The sequence below is a fragment of the Choloepus didactylus genome, chromosome 14 (genome assembly GCF_015220235.1).
Source record: "Choloepus didactylus isolate mChoDid1 chromosome 14, mChoDid1.pri, whole genome shotgun sequence".
NCBI lineage: Eukaryota > Metazoa > Chordata > Mammalia > Pilosa > Megalonychidae > Choloepus > Choloepus didactylus.
The window spans coordinates 69,078,857-69,095,599 of NC_051320.1; the positions used below are offsets into that span (position 1 = coordinate 69,078,857).

At 36.0% G+C, this 16,743-nt stretch overlaps 1 protein-coding gene across 8 annotated transcripts in view; it reads right to left on the reverse strand.

The window, feature by feature from the left end:
- CSMD3 (CUB and Sushi multiple domains 3) overlaps window positions 1–16,743 on the reverse strand; it is a 1,408,207-nt gene that overhangs the window by 655,751 nt on the left and 735,713 nt on the right. The window lies entirely within an intron of this gene.

A 16,743-nucleotide genomic window follows, 5' to 3' on the forward strand; every position in this document is an offset into this window, starting at 1 on the left:
AGAAATAAGCACAATGGATCAGTCTGCTTTGGAGGTGATTACATCTTGATGTATTGATTACAGCTATTGCAGCCATCTTGAAGTATATAGTCTGAAGACCAAGACAAAGGGAGATGGTCAGAGTCAAGAAATGAGCATTTTATTACATGTCTGGAGCTTGCATGCGATTGAGTAGAATGCTGTGTTAAATAATGCATTTTATTTTTATTTAAGCCACTTGAAGTTTTTTGTACTTAAACTGAAAATATTCAAATGGATAAACAGGTATAATCATGACAATTCATAGATGAAGAAATACCCTGCCCAAGTAATTTGCCCATGTTTATTTGGCCAATCAGTGATGGGACTAAACTTCAATCTCAAATTTGCCTGATGCCAGAATTCATGTGCTTAATCATTATGTTATTTTGCATTTCCATAGAAAATATCTACAATTAAGGAAACGCCTTCTGTTTCCCAAATTCCTGATATATGCATAAAAATAATTTATATTCTTTAGTGTTTGGTATATGCCTCATATATTAAATGGTTATAGCAAGAGGAGATAATTTCTGAAAGCTACAACTAATAAATATTAATTATATTAACTACTGGGAAAAATATAGGGAGTATCTATGATTATAAGTTATTTTATCTCTCATGGTACTGTCTTTACTGTTTGCTTCAAAACAAATCTGAAAGCTAATGAACTTTCTCAATACCAGCCTATCCCTGTATTAGACATTTTGTACTGATATAATTAGTACGGCATTTAAATTGACCTTTGAAGAGGTTTAACTAAACAAATTAATAATATTCTAACATTATTATACTCTTTAGTGAGACAAGATAATATAATTAAGGGCACAGACAAAGTCTAGAGTGTAAGTCCCATCTCAGTCACAGAATATTATCTTTGGTAAGTTACTAAATATCTGTAACTCTGTTTTCTATAAAATAGTGTTCATAATTCATACTTCCTAAAATTGAAGTAGGTATTACATTACACAAGGTTGTAAAACAATAAATAAAGTATTTGATATGCCATCGGTCCTCAACAAATGGTGGTTATTTTTAGCTAAAATAAGTTTATCATCATAAAATAGGTTTATTACAATATGTTCATAACAGCTCTTGAGGACAAAGTTCTTTTTGTGGCAAACCCACTGCGATTCAAAGAGAAGAGTTTCTATCCTAAAATCTACACTTGTAAAATTTTCTCTTTCCAGAAGGAGCCTTTCTATATTATATCCCTTTCAGAATGGCAATAAGGCACTCTAATATGAAAAACAATTTTGCTACCAGGTGAAGAAATCCAGAGTATATAATATATACATAAGTACAAAATATACAAAGTCTAATTAAGTTTAAGGTCTGCAATTATTGTTACACAATCAACTTGACATTTAAATAAGACACCTCTCTTGTTCATACACTTTTGGTAAGTGCTTTGGGATGTGGATACACAGAGTTAAGTGGGAGAAGAGATGACAGCTTGGGACAAAGAGATAAGATTTCCAGAAGAAGGGAATCCCCAGGCAGTGCAAAGGAAAGTGGAGACGGAAATTGGGAAAGAACATTCTAGGGGAAAGCAAGAAAAATGATTCAGTGGAAAAAGCTAGGGATGGAGGTAGGAGCTAAATTATGTTAAAGATGTATTAACCAGGGTTCTCTAGGGAAACAGAATTGACAGGAGATATATAAATTTAAATATTATGAAATTTTTATAGAATTGTCTCACGCAACTGTGGGTGGGGATGAACAAGTCCAATTCTGTAGGGTGGCTGCAAGCTGGGCTCTCCAATCAAGGTTTTAGATAAATCCCCCATGAGACATTGGCTGGCTGGTATAGAGATGGAAATTCTCTTTTCTGACTGCTGAAATATCACTTTTAAAGCCTTCAACTGATTGGATGAGACTTCTCTCATTGTTGAAGGTAATCTCCTTAGTGGATTGTAGATGTAATCAGCCATGGATACAGTCAGTCTACTGATGATTTAAGTCCACAAAATATCCTCACAGTAACAATCAGGCCAGTGCTTGCTTGACCAAACAACAGGATACCATAACCTGGCCACATGAACTTAACTATCACAAAGACATTGAACTAAGTGTATCTTATAAATGATGAGCAACAAATTGAGAGTTTTGAGCAGAGGGTTGACATAGTTATATTTGGTTCCTAGATGCTCACTTTAGCAGAAGAGAGAAATATGGATTTGAAGGGGACAGGATGGGGTTAGAGAGACCAAGGATAGAGACTTGGGCTGTGGAGGAAAGGCTGGAAAAAGTGGACTCAGCCAAGATTTCTTTACTCCCAATAAAAATGCTTCTAATCCTTTCCCTGCTTTTTCCTCTTCTCATACATTTCAAAGCCTTTTTCAAAGACCCACAAAACATATTCCTCACAGGACTATTTTATCAAGTTTTATTGGTTACAAATACATAATTCAGACGGAAAAGAATATTCAGTTCATTTATTTATAATAATATATTTCAGAATAATCCTAAAGTTAGACTTCTTTTTGTGACATGTATTCCATATGTAAATGGAGAATGGGTGGTCAATAAATGTTTAATTATTAATCATCCTAATTTGCCTATCTTTATAAAAATAAATATGCAAAGGTAAATTCACATGAAATTTGTGAAATTACAAAATATTGCAAGTTATAAAAAGATTAAGCCTGATATATGCAAATCCATTATTTATTCATTTGAAAATAATCTCATTTCAGAGGAAAGAAACTTTCATATTCTAGAAGGATTATACATTGTAATATTATACTTAGACATTTTATTGCAGAAGATATATCATGAAATTCTGAACTAAACCATTCAAAAAGAGAAGCGCTCACTCAGGGAATTCTCTAGGCTCATCCAATTTGTTGCTAGCATCAGGTTAACATATTCAATTCTTATAAGGGCTCATATTTTAGAGGCAGGGGAAGAAGGGAGTCTGGAGACATAGAAAGATATTGATGGACTGAAAAAACTTTTAGCTTTGTTTTATTTTTCTACGCCTTTTGTATCTGTACACTGGTTTTCCCCTTTAGGGGATTGCTGATATGTAACAATGACAGATTAAATACGGCACTACAAATGTTTCACTGAAGGAAAAAGTTATATAAAATGAAAAATGCATCAAATATTAAATCTATAACAAAACAGTACAAAACTGTTGATTCTTTTCCATCATTTATTCATGCTTAGATCCTGGGGAATATACATTAAATTTCATAATACACATAAATGATCAACTTGAATTTATAGAATTTGAAGAAAATGCCTTGCAGATGATATTTTTTGGTTTTAGAATGACATTCATTACAAATTTTTAATTAGGTTGTATATATCAACACATTCTGAAAAACAAAAAGAAATGAGGCTTATTCAAGAGAATTTGATAAGAAGGGCTCTTGATCTGTTTTTCCCCCTTAGGTAACCAGAATCTTCACTCATCTGTAAAGGGATTAACTTAGTTCACAATATTTATCTATATATACATCTATATCTATATCTATTCCTATATCTATATAGAGAAAACTTAACTCACAGCTTTGTTAGGAAAATGAAATTTTTGTTCACAGTGATTAAACATACAACTATGGTAGTGAGAATCAGATACTGTACATTTTTATATACAATGAATCATGCAGTGGGTTCTAACTCCAGACCCCTGTTTATCTTCATTATTTTTCTTTTGACACTAGAGGGGAAGAACATAAGATATTACGTTCTCAATTCATGGTCTTTGTGTTAACATTTTCTTTGTTTATGAAATTTATTTACACATAGTCATTAAATAATGACTCTTCATCAGTTGATATCTATTAAAGCCCTTGTATGTCTCCAAAATTCTCTCCCTGAACAAGACCATTCAAAAAGAGAAGCGCTCACTCAGGGAGACCTAAGCTAGAATACAAGAAGAATCACTTACCACTGAATCCATTTTATGCCACAGCTATCAAGGGCAAAGGGGTCCCAGTTCATGAATGAATACTCTTTGGGACCAGTCAGTGGTTGGATTAAGAGTAGGGAAATGTAGTTATGCTACTATTAGTGCTTTGTGAAATGTGCTTCAATTAATAGGCCTTAATTTTAAGTTTTGGATATGAAGTTAAAACACAAGTCAGAAATACAACTACCCTATATAAAAACTCTTAATTATATTTATATATTTAGTTCCTTCTACAAATATATATTAAATGCCTACTATTTACTAGGCACTATTCCAGTGCTGGAGAGATACATGCAAATTTTCTTTTCTTAGTTGGGTGTGATAGATTGAATTATATATCCCAATTTGAATATATTCTTAATCTGCATCTTGTGGGTATGAGCCCATTGTAAATAGCACCTCTTGAAGAAGTTATGTTTTGTTACTGAATAAGAGTGGGTCTTAATCCAGATTACAGGCCTAATAAAGAGTGCCTGGAAGTCACAGAACTCAGAAAGGAGAGGACATCTCCATGTGACAGGAGGCAGAAATACAAGCCAAGGAACCCCAAGGATTGTCAGCAGCCAGAGCCAGAATGTCACAAATTTGGGGAAGAAAGTAAGGCTTGCCAATATTTTGACTTCTAGCTTCAAAATAGTGAGCCAATAAATTTCTCTTATTAAATCAAAACCAGCATGTGGTTTTGTTGATAGCAGCTCTGGCAAACAAAGACATTGGGGAAATAAACAATAAATAAACAAATAATGTCATATCATATAAGATCTGCATAATACTCATAAGTCTTAATGAAGTGCTATAAGAAAAAATAAAGCAAGGTAAGTGGATAGAAAATGATAGAGGTGGTCACTGATGGAGGTGGTGAGGAAGGGACATTTGAAAGAAATTTGACTGAAATAAGAGAGTAGCTATTCAGATATCTTGCTTATCAATGCATCTCATTACATTTTTGGATGAATCCTAGAAGGCCCTGTATGATCTGGGGCTTATCTACCCCTCCAGGCCACTTACTCACTATTCCATTCTCCTCCTAACTCACCGTGCCACATGCCCACTGTCAACCTTTTAGTTTCTGGAAAACTGCAGTTTCTCCCTAAGTTTTTATAAGCATGTTTTCTTCAGGCCCAGACAATCTCCTCTCTGCATTGCTAGTCCCTGTCATACATCAAATGTTTGCTTAAATATCACCTGCTCAGAAAGCACTTCACTGACCTAAGCAATCTCCATTTTATTCAAAGTTTATCCTTCCAATTGCGGCTGTTTATTTACTTGTTTACCCTTTTAATGCCAGTTTTCTTTACTAGCTGGAAGCTCCCCAAAAGCAGAAAATTTGTCTTTAAAAAAAATCTATTGTGGACCCAGCTTCTATATTTTGAAAATGGAGGACTTCCCAGGTAATGCCTAGGATTTATAATGTTGGTGTTCATCTGGACACAGCAAGATATATGAAGTCTTCTATGCTTACTCTTGAGTGCTAGAGATTATCATGGATTAAGAGTTTATAAGGAGGATATGGAAGAGCCTTGATAGAAAAAATGGTGCCGGAACCACACCCTATCTCTGCATATATTGTTTCTTTTCATAATTTCTCCCAGTATCATACAGTATGGGTGGTTATGGTCTTAGGTCAGGAGGAGGATGAGTGAAGGGACTGGAAGGAATTACACTTTGTTGATATGTATCCCATGTGGCTCTGGCTGTGTGGGGCTAATCAAATCATCCAAGTGACTTTTAACACACTGCTTACAGATTGTAGTACCTTTGAGAGTTAACATAGTAAGAAAAGCAAGCACTGTAATACAGGCACACAATTGTCCTTCTCTTCTCACTTCCTAACTAGCTGTTGTTAAGGTGCAGGGCAGCTGAGGTAAAGAAAGATGATCCAGAACCTTGAGCATGGCCATCACTAACATTAAGATTGTCATATCTCAGTGGCAGGAAGCCAAAGTTCACAGCTCTCCCTAGTCACTTTTTCAACCTCTCTTGGCAGCAGTCTCTTCTGACTTTGCATAAGCATCTGCTAATGGCTTCTGATGACTAATACCAGAGCAAGTCCCCACAAAGATATTCCAAGTTCTGAACTGCCTGAGGGCATACGTTATTCACTAGATTCCAATGCCCAGTATTAGAAAAAGACAACTGGAGAGGGGTTGGCTTGTCCTGCCCTGGCCAGTCTAGTTGGCACATCGGTGGACACCAACTCTTAAACATGGTGCTTTCCTCTTAGGTCTTTCTCAGCAAGACCATTTCTGCCAGGTGCTTTTTATCATAACTCCTCTCTCTTACCTGTTTTCCTGTGCAGACCCTCTCAGATGCAGGAAGACATAGAATATCATCCCATTTGTGCTGAATTCTCCTTAGCTTTGGGATGTTTTCAGGGCTACTTTCATCTCTGCATCTGTCTATTGCCCCACCTAGCCTAATGCATCAATAAAGCCTTCCTGAGCAGAAAAACAAAAAACAAAAAACAAAAAAACAGTAGACAGCTAAGCTCAAACATTACTGGAGGCATTATCCCTCACCACACTCTGGGAAATATAGTGATAATGGTAGTGGTAGGAGTAGTAGGTACTATATTCCTGACTCTGTTCTAAATATTCCATAAATTCAAGAACCCTGTGAGGAATGCATCATTATCTTTGTTTACTGTTGAGAAAATAGGCACCCAGAAGTTAAGTTGTTGGTGATAATCTCTGACTCATTATACAATTTGCAATGTGTATATTTGCATACACATAATTTTTTTACATTCATATATTGGAATATGAGGAAATCTTAGTATTAAGGATGGAAAATACGGAAAGGAATTAGAATGAATATTTACTTTTCATTCCCAACTGTTCAATGAGTGGTATCTCATCTTCATAAGAAAGTAAGATACTGACAGTCAATGATTATTATTGAGAGTATAAAACTCTCATATTACAAGAGAACTATATGTTGCTTCATTTTCCAAGGTGCAAAAATGAAACTGCATCTAACTTAAATAAAATTGTAATCTAGCATATTGGGTATGTAATTCTGGAATTAAATAAAATGCATGTGATAAAGAAACAAGTTGTTTAAGATATTATTTTAAGAATAAAAGAAATATAAGGTTCCCTAGAATAAATATCATAATTTACATCTAATAAAAAGAGATTTTAAATTCTGTTTCTTTATACTTCCCAGTGCTTTAATTTAAAAAATAAAACATGCATTAGGAAAATAATCATAAACAGAAAATTAAGTTACAAAATCTAAAATTTATATAAATACAAAAGATAAAAATCTGAAAAATTATAATTTTTATTAAAATTATAATAATTATACAAGCTATTTAGAAGTAGTTATGAACAAAATCATCCGTAAGTCATGAATAAATTCAGTTAAGTATTAAAGCCAGTATAGAGTTTTCAAAATGGTAAGCTATAATATTTGATAATTGTTCATAATTACTTGTTAGTACTTAAAGAAGAATATTCCTTATTCACTCATCAATTTTGGAATGAATCCATGTGACAGAGATTTTCACACCTTTCCCCAATATCCTATTTACCTTTTCTTTGGAAGTAGTAGAATTTGTAACTGGTAACTAGATGCCCTAAATAAAAATTATACTTGCCATTCTCCCTGGCAGTTAAGTAACACCACATGGCTAAATTAAGGTAAAAAAGACACAAAATATAGAACCTTCCTGATAGCTGTTGTTTATCCTTTGCTCTCCTTCTTCTTTATCACATCCCCCAGCCTGCTGCCTGGAATGGGTGTGACAACATCTGGAACCTGAGGAAAAGGGACACCTCTTGGGAATGGTAGAGTAATGAGTTAGGAGGAGCCTATGTTCTTGAGGATTCTTGCAGAAAAGCCACCATTAGTTTTGGACCACATATGTATCTTGGTGAGCCTCTGTTATAATGGGTTTTCTATCCCTGGGAGGCAAACCTAATCTAAACTGATAATTTTTTGTATTCTGGTAGGCTTAATTAAGGATTTCTTCTTTGTCCACTCTCTCCCTTTCCTCCTTTATGCCAACCCTCCAAAAGACTTTATTTGGCTACATAACATATACTAATTACCATAATTTATGTGAATGACTTGTTATTTAGGCATAAGTATCATGTAGCACAACTCTGATTATGCATATATCTTAAAAACAATTACAATACTGAAGTTAAAGTAGTAGAGGCACCCAATGGCTAGTAATGGGAGACCTACTAGAAAAACTAACTAAAAACATTTTGCCTTTGCACATATTGCCTATTTTTTGTAAGAATCAGAGAAATTACCAAAGAAACAAACATGCAAATAAGCCAGCAAAAAATTCCCTAGGAACAAATAACAGTTCTTTCAATAAATACTCACTTCAAACAATCTCACATCACAGCTACACTACTAGACATTAAAGATACAAAGATTCAAGACTTGCTATTTTCAAAAAGCAAAATAAGGAAAAGGGATGAGCAAACAGATAATTACGATATAATATTACAACTAGTGAGCCAGTATGCAATGTAGGGTTTCTTAAGCTAATCAAAGAGAGAGGATAAGGAAGGTGTCCATGAAAAGTTGAAGCATGAACTGAATCCTAAAGAATGGCCAGGAATAAGGAGGGTCACAATCTTAGAGAGGTATCAACAGAGTGAGGAAGTATATCCCCCACAGAGTAGTAGCATGTCCCAAAACCAGAGAGCTCTGGTCATGCACTGGGGAGAAGTAGAGCTTTGGGCATGGTATTAGAGAAATAATAATGGTTCAGGTTTTTCATGGCTCCATCCACAAAGCTATGAAGAACCATTTAAATATTTTCCTAAGGAAAGAGGCACAATGTCATTTTAGACTAATTTAATTTTTGAAACATCATATTGGATATTTTTTGAAGAATCCACAGCGTTGGGGCAGCAACAAATGAGATGACAATTTCTTAATTGGGAGGCTATTTGATAATGCAAAGAAGAAATAATTCAAACCTGGGTGAGAAAGGATTAAGGAACTCCCAGATATATTACTGTGCTAGAATCAATTTATTGGACTTTGTATTTAGATGTTTGAAGGAAGAGGGGAAGAATGTAGAATGAAAAAAAAAATTTGAATTCAGAACACTGAGGAACATTGACTTTAAAGGCAGAGAAGATGAGTAATGGGAAAAAGACTGAGAAGATTGGAGAAATTTCAAGAAAACAGATAATTAAGATGTCAGGAAAGAAGAAAGTTTCAAGAAACAGAAAGCAGTAAATTATGTCAATCACTATATACCCATAACTTCTTTTTTTGTTTTGTTAATTTACTATTGCTTAAAATATACTTTATTATAAAATAAAACATATCTAGTATGGAGATTTGTTAATGCAGAATTTTTTATTAACACAGAAAGGTAAAGAGGGGAGGGGATCCCTGTAGTCCTATATCCACAGGTAATCCTTTTAATATTATGGAATATTTCCTTTCATTTTTCTTTATGCATACTTTGTTTATTTTTAGACACCTATATATTGTGCCAGCATAGAATAATTCAATTTAAATAAAATATTTGAACTAAGTTAACCATTTGTAAAAGAGGGCAGTTCTAACTGGCAGGGGTTGTCAAGAGGGCAGGTCACATTGGCAGAATGCTAGGCCAGTATGATTCAGTTGAAAGAAGGGGAGAATGAGAAGTCAGCACCTTGAATAATTCCCCTACGTTATGGTTTCCTATAAAAAAGTGATCACAGTTACTTTCCCTGGCTTGGGAAACATTGTAGTTGGTTTCCCTGGTGTCCATCATATTGTTTTACACCAAGATCTGTACTTTGCTCATAAGTTCTTTCTGAATTATGGCTTGGTTAGACTATCAACTTGGATTGATTTTATTTTTGAACTGCTGCCTCAATTTTGCTCCCTTTAGTTCTTTCTCCACTGTAACAGGCAATGTCATGCTCCATCCAGATTCCCTCAGATGCCTCTTCCATCTAAGCATAACTAAGCATGGGGGAGTTAAACATATTTTCATTTTGCAGGACATTAGAACATTGCTCTGAGAGAGAACAAACTGGAAAACTATATGTTACAATAGGCCTCTGTGTTGGTTTGAAGCTGTTGTGTACTCCAGAAAAGGCCATGTTCTTTTAATCCATTCCTGTGGGTGCAGACATATTGTGGGTGGGACATTTTGGTTAGGTTATTTCAATTGAGATGTGACCCAGCCCATTCAAGTTGGGAAAAAAAAAGCCCAGAGAGCTCAGAGAGAAACATCCAGAGAAGTTTGGAGAGAGGAGAGAGAAAAGCCTCAGAGAAGCTAAGAAAGAATCCAAAGAGGTTTAGAGAGCCACTGAAGTCAGAAGCTGAAAGCAATGGAACCCAGAGAGAAGGACCAGCAGATGCTGGCCACGTGACTTCCCATATGACAGAGGCATCCCAGATGCCAGTGGTCTTTATTCAGAGAAGTTATCCTCCTAATGATGCCTTAATTTGGACATTTTAATGACCTTTGATCTTTAAATTTGTAAGCTAATAAATCCCCATTGTAAAAGCCAATCCATTTCTGACATATTGCATTCTGGCAGCTTTAGCAAACTGAAACAGTTTCTTTTACATTAGGTCAGGAATTAACAATAAAAATGATGACTACACAGTTTGCTCCATACCTCAGGGTTCTTTAGTGACATGTCATAGAAAACCATTCTGGCTGACTTAAGTGAAAATACACAGATATTTTTAAAGGTAGGGGGTAGTTCATAGAAGCAAGGAAAAGGTAAAATCCCAGGATGAAAAAAGGACAACAGCACAGTAGACTGGATTGCAGGAAGCATAAAAGAATGGGCAATCTCTATAGGTGTCAGTATGCCTAGTTTTAAATCCTGGGCTCTAAAAATTACACTGTAGTATTGGGAAAATTACTTTAACTCCCTCTATCTGGTAAAATGGGGATGATAATTGTATCTACCTCATAGGGTTGTGATGAAGCTAAAATGAAATATTATATGCAAAGGGCTTAGACAATGCCTTAGTACATGGTAATAATTTAACTTATGTACCAGTTTGGATATATTATGTCCCCCAGAAAAAGCCAAGATCTTTTAATACAATCTTGTGGGGGCAGACATATTAGTGTTGATTAGGTTGGAACATTTGGATTAGGCTGTTTCCATGGAAATGTGACCCACCCAACTGTAGGTGATAACTCTGATAATTTCCATGGAGGTGTGGTCCTGTCCATTCATCATGGGCCTTGATTAGTTTACTAGAGCCCTATATAAGAGCTCAGACAGGAGGAGCTTGCTGCTGCAACTTACATTTTGAAGATGGTCATTGAAAGCAGAGTTTTGCTGATGCTTCGGAGGTACTAGTCCAGAGTTTCCCCAAGAAGCTGACACAGACATTTTGGAGAATGCCATTTTGAAACACAACCTGAGAGCAGCTAAGAGTGACATTTTGGAGAGGTGCTGCAGCCTAGAGAGGACCATCCTGGGAGAAAGCCCTTCTGAAACCAATACTCTGGAGCAGGTGCCAGCCACGTGCCTTCCCAGCTAACAGAGGTTTTCTGGATACCAATGGCCATCTTCCAGCGAAGGTAGCCGATTGTTGAAGCCTTACCTTGGACACTTCATGGCCTTAAGACTGTAACTATGTAATCAAATAAACCCCCTTTCTGGTGTTTTGCAAAACAGCAGCATTAGCAAACCAGAACAACTTATATTAGCTATTTTTATTTGCTATTATTTAGAAAGGATGTCTTTTTCTGATAAATCAACTCAAATATTAGTCAATGTTTGCCATTCTTTTCATGATTCAGAAAAATTTGAACTGACCCATCCTGGGTTATATGACATCAGTAGTGTGCTGGGAAATGCTTAAAAACTGGCTATTTGAAAAGAAAATGTATAATAAATTTCACTGACATAAGTCATATGTAGCACACTATTTACAAACAATAACAAAATATACAATAACCCTTCATTGTGAATTCCAACTAGCAAATTGGTTCTCATAGAATGCTTCCATTGAATTTTGCTAAACTTCTGTATCTGTAGCCAACTGATGGTTGCAATTTATGAATTAACGACTGTAGTTCTGTCCTGAAAATTGGATGATATTTTCATTTGTGTTAATGAGTAAAATGCAATTGAAAAAAAGAAGACATTTGCTGGAACATAAATTGTCAATGATGTGAACAACTTCATTACTGAATCAGATAATTGTTTTTAAATACTGAAAGAACATTTCCTCAATTCTTGTGTCATTCACAAGGCAATGACTACAGACATGACACAATTTTAAATTTAACCTTCATTGTTAACATTTACACCATTGTTCTCTATGCCTAGATAATGAACAAAACAAATAAATCAAGCCTTGATTGTAGTGTATGCTGATTCCCATAGGGTAAATTCTCCCATGTTGGTCAATTTCAAGTTACTATTGTGACTGAATGAAGATTTCAGAAGAGATGCACAGTAGCATACCATTGCATAGTAGTTCCATCAAATCAATAAAATAGACGTAAATAACCGCAGAAACACAGCTAGTAGTAAAGGGTAGTGAACTATTCAGGAAATGAGGAGTTTTGAGTATTTATTACTTTTGTTTTTAATGTAATTATTTAGTTTTATATTTATGTAATTTAAATTTTAATATTGCTGTGCATAACAACCAGCTTGCAAAATTCCTGAAAATTTAACAATCATATCTCAGGAGGCAACAAAAGACGGTTCCAGCACATCACTGTTTAACATCTTGGCAGATGAGAGTGGAGGAATTAGGGTAGGGTACTTTGTTTGAAGCTCCCTTAAAGACCACAAAGAATAGGGGAGGGGTAGTTCTTCAACTTTTATAAAGAATGGGCAACTGTGCTGGTCTGGATCTGTTATGTACATCAGGAAAACCTATGTTCTTTTAATCCAATTTTGTGGAGGCAGACCTTTGTCAGTGGGACTTTTTGATTAGGTTGTTTCCATGGAGATGTGACCCCACCCATTCAAGGTGGGTGTTAATTCCTTGCAGGAGTACTTTGTGAGCGAATAAAAGACAGAGATTTTGGAAAGAGCTCAGGGACTCCAAGAGGGACAGATTCCCAGAGACAATTGGGAGAAAGCCATTTTGAAACCAGAACCCAGGAGAAGAAGTTCCAGCAGATGTCACCATGTACCTTCCCATGTGGCAGAAGAACCCTGGATGCAATTGGCCCTTCCTCAGAGAAGGTATCCACCTCTTGATGCCTTAATTTGGACATGTTCATGGCCTTAGAACTATAAATTTGCAGCCTAAAAAATCTTCATTGAAAAAGCCAACCCATTTCTGGTATATTGCCTTCCAGCAGCTTTAGCAAACTGAAACAGCAACAGATGCATGTTCTGTAAAAGCAAGACACAATTTGGGCCCAAGTCTATTATAAGCCAATGTTCCCATTTTTTCTTTTACCCCCTCCTGTAGTGTCTTCTGCATAAAATAGCAGCCCACACCTCAAAATTCTCATGCCCCTTGCTCTGCTAAATTATTCTCCTTAAGTTATGTATCCTAATTTATCACTTATTTTCATTTTATTGTTTGTGTCCCCTGACTATAACGTCAACCCTTTGAGATAAAGAATTTTGTTTTGTTCATTATTGAATCCCCAGCATCAAGAACTACTGGATATTTAGTAATTGCTCAATAAATGTGCTGAACGAATGAATTAACAAGCAGCCCCCAGTAGAAAGGAGAAATTCTCACAATGATCGAACCAACTGTAGAAGCTGGAAGGATATCTGCTAGAAAAATGGCTATAAGTTAATGGCATTAAAGCAAGAGGAAAGTTCTTTGGAGAAGATTGGTTTAGGAGATAAAACAAACATTGCACCAGGATCAGGCAATTGTATAATTTGTTTGGAGAAGCTATTTTGGCATATTGCAAAGCTGCAAACAGGAGACTGGGAATTAACAAAAGGACTCCAATCCAAGGAAAAGGGAATGGCAATAGCAAGGAATGATCCCAGCCTAGAAAAGTGAAGTTAATAGAACAGGCATACAGACAGGACACAAGACAGATTTTCAAATACCAGAACCATATAAAAAGGTAGATACTGAGTGTTCTGGTTTGCAAATGCTGCTGTTATGCAAGACACCAGAAATGGATTGGCTTTTATAAGGGATTTATCAGGTTACAAATTTACAGTCATAAGGCCATAAAAGTGTCCAAACTAAGGTATCAACAAGAGGATACCTTCACTGAGAGACAACTGATGGTTTCCAGAGCGCTCAGTCAGCTGGGAAGGTACGTGACTGGCGTCTGCAGGTCCTTTGCTCCGAGGTTGCATTTCAAAATGGCTTTCTCCAAAATGTCTCTGGGTTCTCTCTTAGCTTCTCTCTCTCTCAGCTCCTATGCATCCTTGCTTCTTTCTCCCAGGGCATTTCTCTCTAAGCATCTGGGGGTCCTCCCTTAGCTTCTCTGGAGCAAGCTCTGGACTTCATCTCTTAGCTTAGTATCTCCAAACTTCCTTCTGCCCACATTTCCAAGCATCTCCAAGTGTCAGTGTCTGTGTCAGCTCTTGAGTGCTCTTAAATATTCCAGTGAACAAATCAAGATCCACCCTGATGGGCAGAGTCCACACCTCTATGGAAATAACTTAATCAAAGGTCTCACCCACAGTTGGGTGAATCACATCTCCATGGAAACAATCAAAAGGTCCCACCCTAATCAAAAGATTAATAAGTCTGTCCCCACAAGATTGCGTTAAAGAACATGGCTTTTGTGGGGGATATAATTGATTGAGACCAGCACACTGAGCAAGGATTAAAGCCAATGCCTAATTTTCATTACAGGGTAATAGGTTAGCATTAAGGGTGACTTCATGCTGAGACCTGTAATATCAGATTAGATTTTTTTTTTAGTTTCCATGCTAAAGTCAGGATTAATGCTTAATTGAAATAAAGTGACTTCAGTGACAGTAAGAAGGACTGTACAAGGTATAAGAACAGGACTGGACACATGTTTTTCTCATGTAATTGTTTTCATTTTTAAAGGCTAATACACTTGAGTTACACTAATCACCATATTTTATTTTAATTGACAGCCCCAATTTTGAGTATGGGGAGCACTTTTTGATATCAAGGGGAAAAAATCAGGGAAACCTCACATGACACAGTGTATTTCATTTATTATCAATTGAGTCAAATAGGAAACAATTGCATCTTGCTACTACTACATTAGCATTATAATATATTTTGTAATTTCAGTAACAATGTTATGCATTACAGTTGAAATAAATATACCTGAGGCATTTCTTCTGAGGTTCCTCTACAGTTATTTGGATCCTGGATTAGGAATGGATGGTCTTCAATACATAAAAATGTAAACGTAAGAAGAATACAAGCATATTTTCAATTAGGCACCCTACTCACTAGCTTTAATAGATGTTCATCTACTACTTATTCTAATTTTAATTATCTTCCTAAGACTGACTTTGTAGTCTCATTCAGTCTCATAGCTTCAAACAACATCTATATGCTTACAAACTAGCAAATTTGTATTTTCACCCCCAACTTTTTGATCTCCAGACTTATATATCCAACTTAATATCCAATTTAATAAGCATCTGTTCTGGTTTGCTAATGCTGCCATTATGCAAAATACTAGAAATGGATTGGTTTTTACAAAGGGGGTTTATTTGGTTAAAAGTTACATTCTTAAGGCCATAAAAGTGTCCAAGCTACAGCTTCAACAACAGGGTTCCTCCACTGAAGGATGGCTAGAGGCATCTGGAAAACCTCTGTTAGCTTGGAAGGCATGTGGCTGGTGTCTGTTTGCTCCCAGGTTGCATTTCAAAATGGCATTCTCCAAAATGTCAGCATCAACTTTCAACAGCCATCTTCAAAATGTGTCTCTCAACTGCAGCAATTCTCCAAAATGTCACTCTCAGTTGCTCTGAGGTCCTTCTGTTTGTGAGCCTTTTTTATAAGACTTCAGTAATTAAATCAAGACCCACCCTGAATGGGTGGGGCCACACTTCCATGGAAGCATTCAATCAAGAGGTCACATCCTAATCGAATGTGTCACTTACAGTTGGGTGGTTCACATCTCCATGAAAACCCTCAATCAAAAGGTTCCACCTAATCAAAACTAATATGTCTGCCCACACAAGACTGCATCAAAGAACATGGTGTTTTGGGGGACATAATACATCCAAACTGGCACAGCATCTCAAATGTAATGCATCCAAACATGAATTTGTGGGTTTTCCCCCCAAACTAGCTCAACTTGCAGCCTCTCCTATATTACTTGACTGCAATTTGGGGCTAATTATTTATATGTTGTCTTTTAGCTCTAAGACACACCCTTCTATATTCTTCTCTATTATAAAGCTGATAATCTTAAATCCCCAAGTCTTCCAGAGTCATATTTGCCAGTGGGAACATTTCCTCTTCCTATTCCCTGAACTAAATCAGAAATTCTTTCTGTCTGAGGAAGTAAATCTTTGTGTTCTGGTTCAAATTAGGCTGTGATATGCTTTCATGAATCATGAATCCTAATTCTAGGATAGAGATACAGACAGATGTATAAAAAGATGGATGGATGGATGGATGAGTAGACAGAAGGACAGATGACAGATAGATAGTAGATATATAGATACATAGACAGATAAATAGACAGATAATGATCTGGATTTATCCAAGACCTTACTGGTTGGATAAAATAAGGCACTGACCCCTGCAAATTCTTCCCAGTAAGCTTCTTTTTGTTTTATCTAAAAGACTCTTTCTCTCAAGAACTATGCAGCTGGATCCCCAGAGTTTTATTTACACTTAAACAATGTAACATACTAACATTCCAGCTGGTAAAGTAGTAAATGCCTTTCTTTTTGGAATGTGGGAGA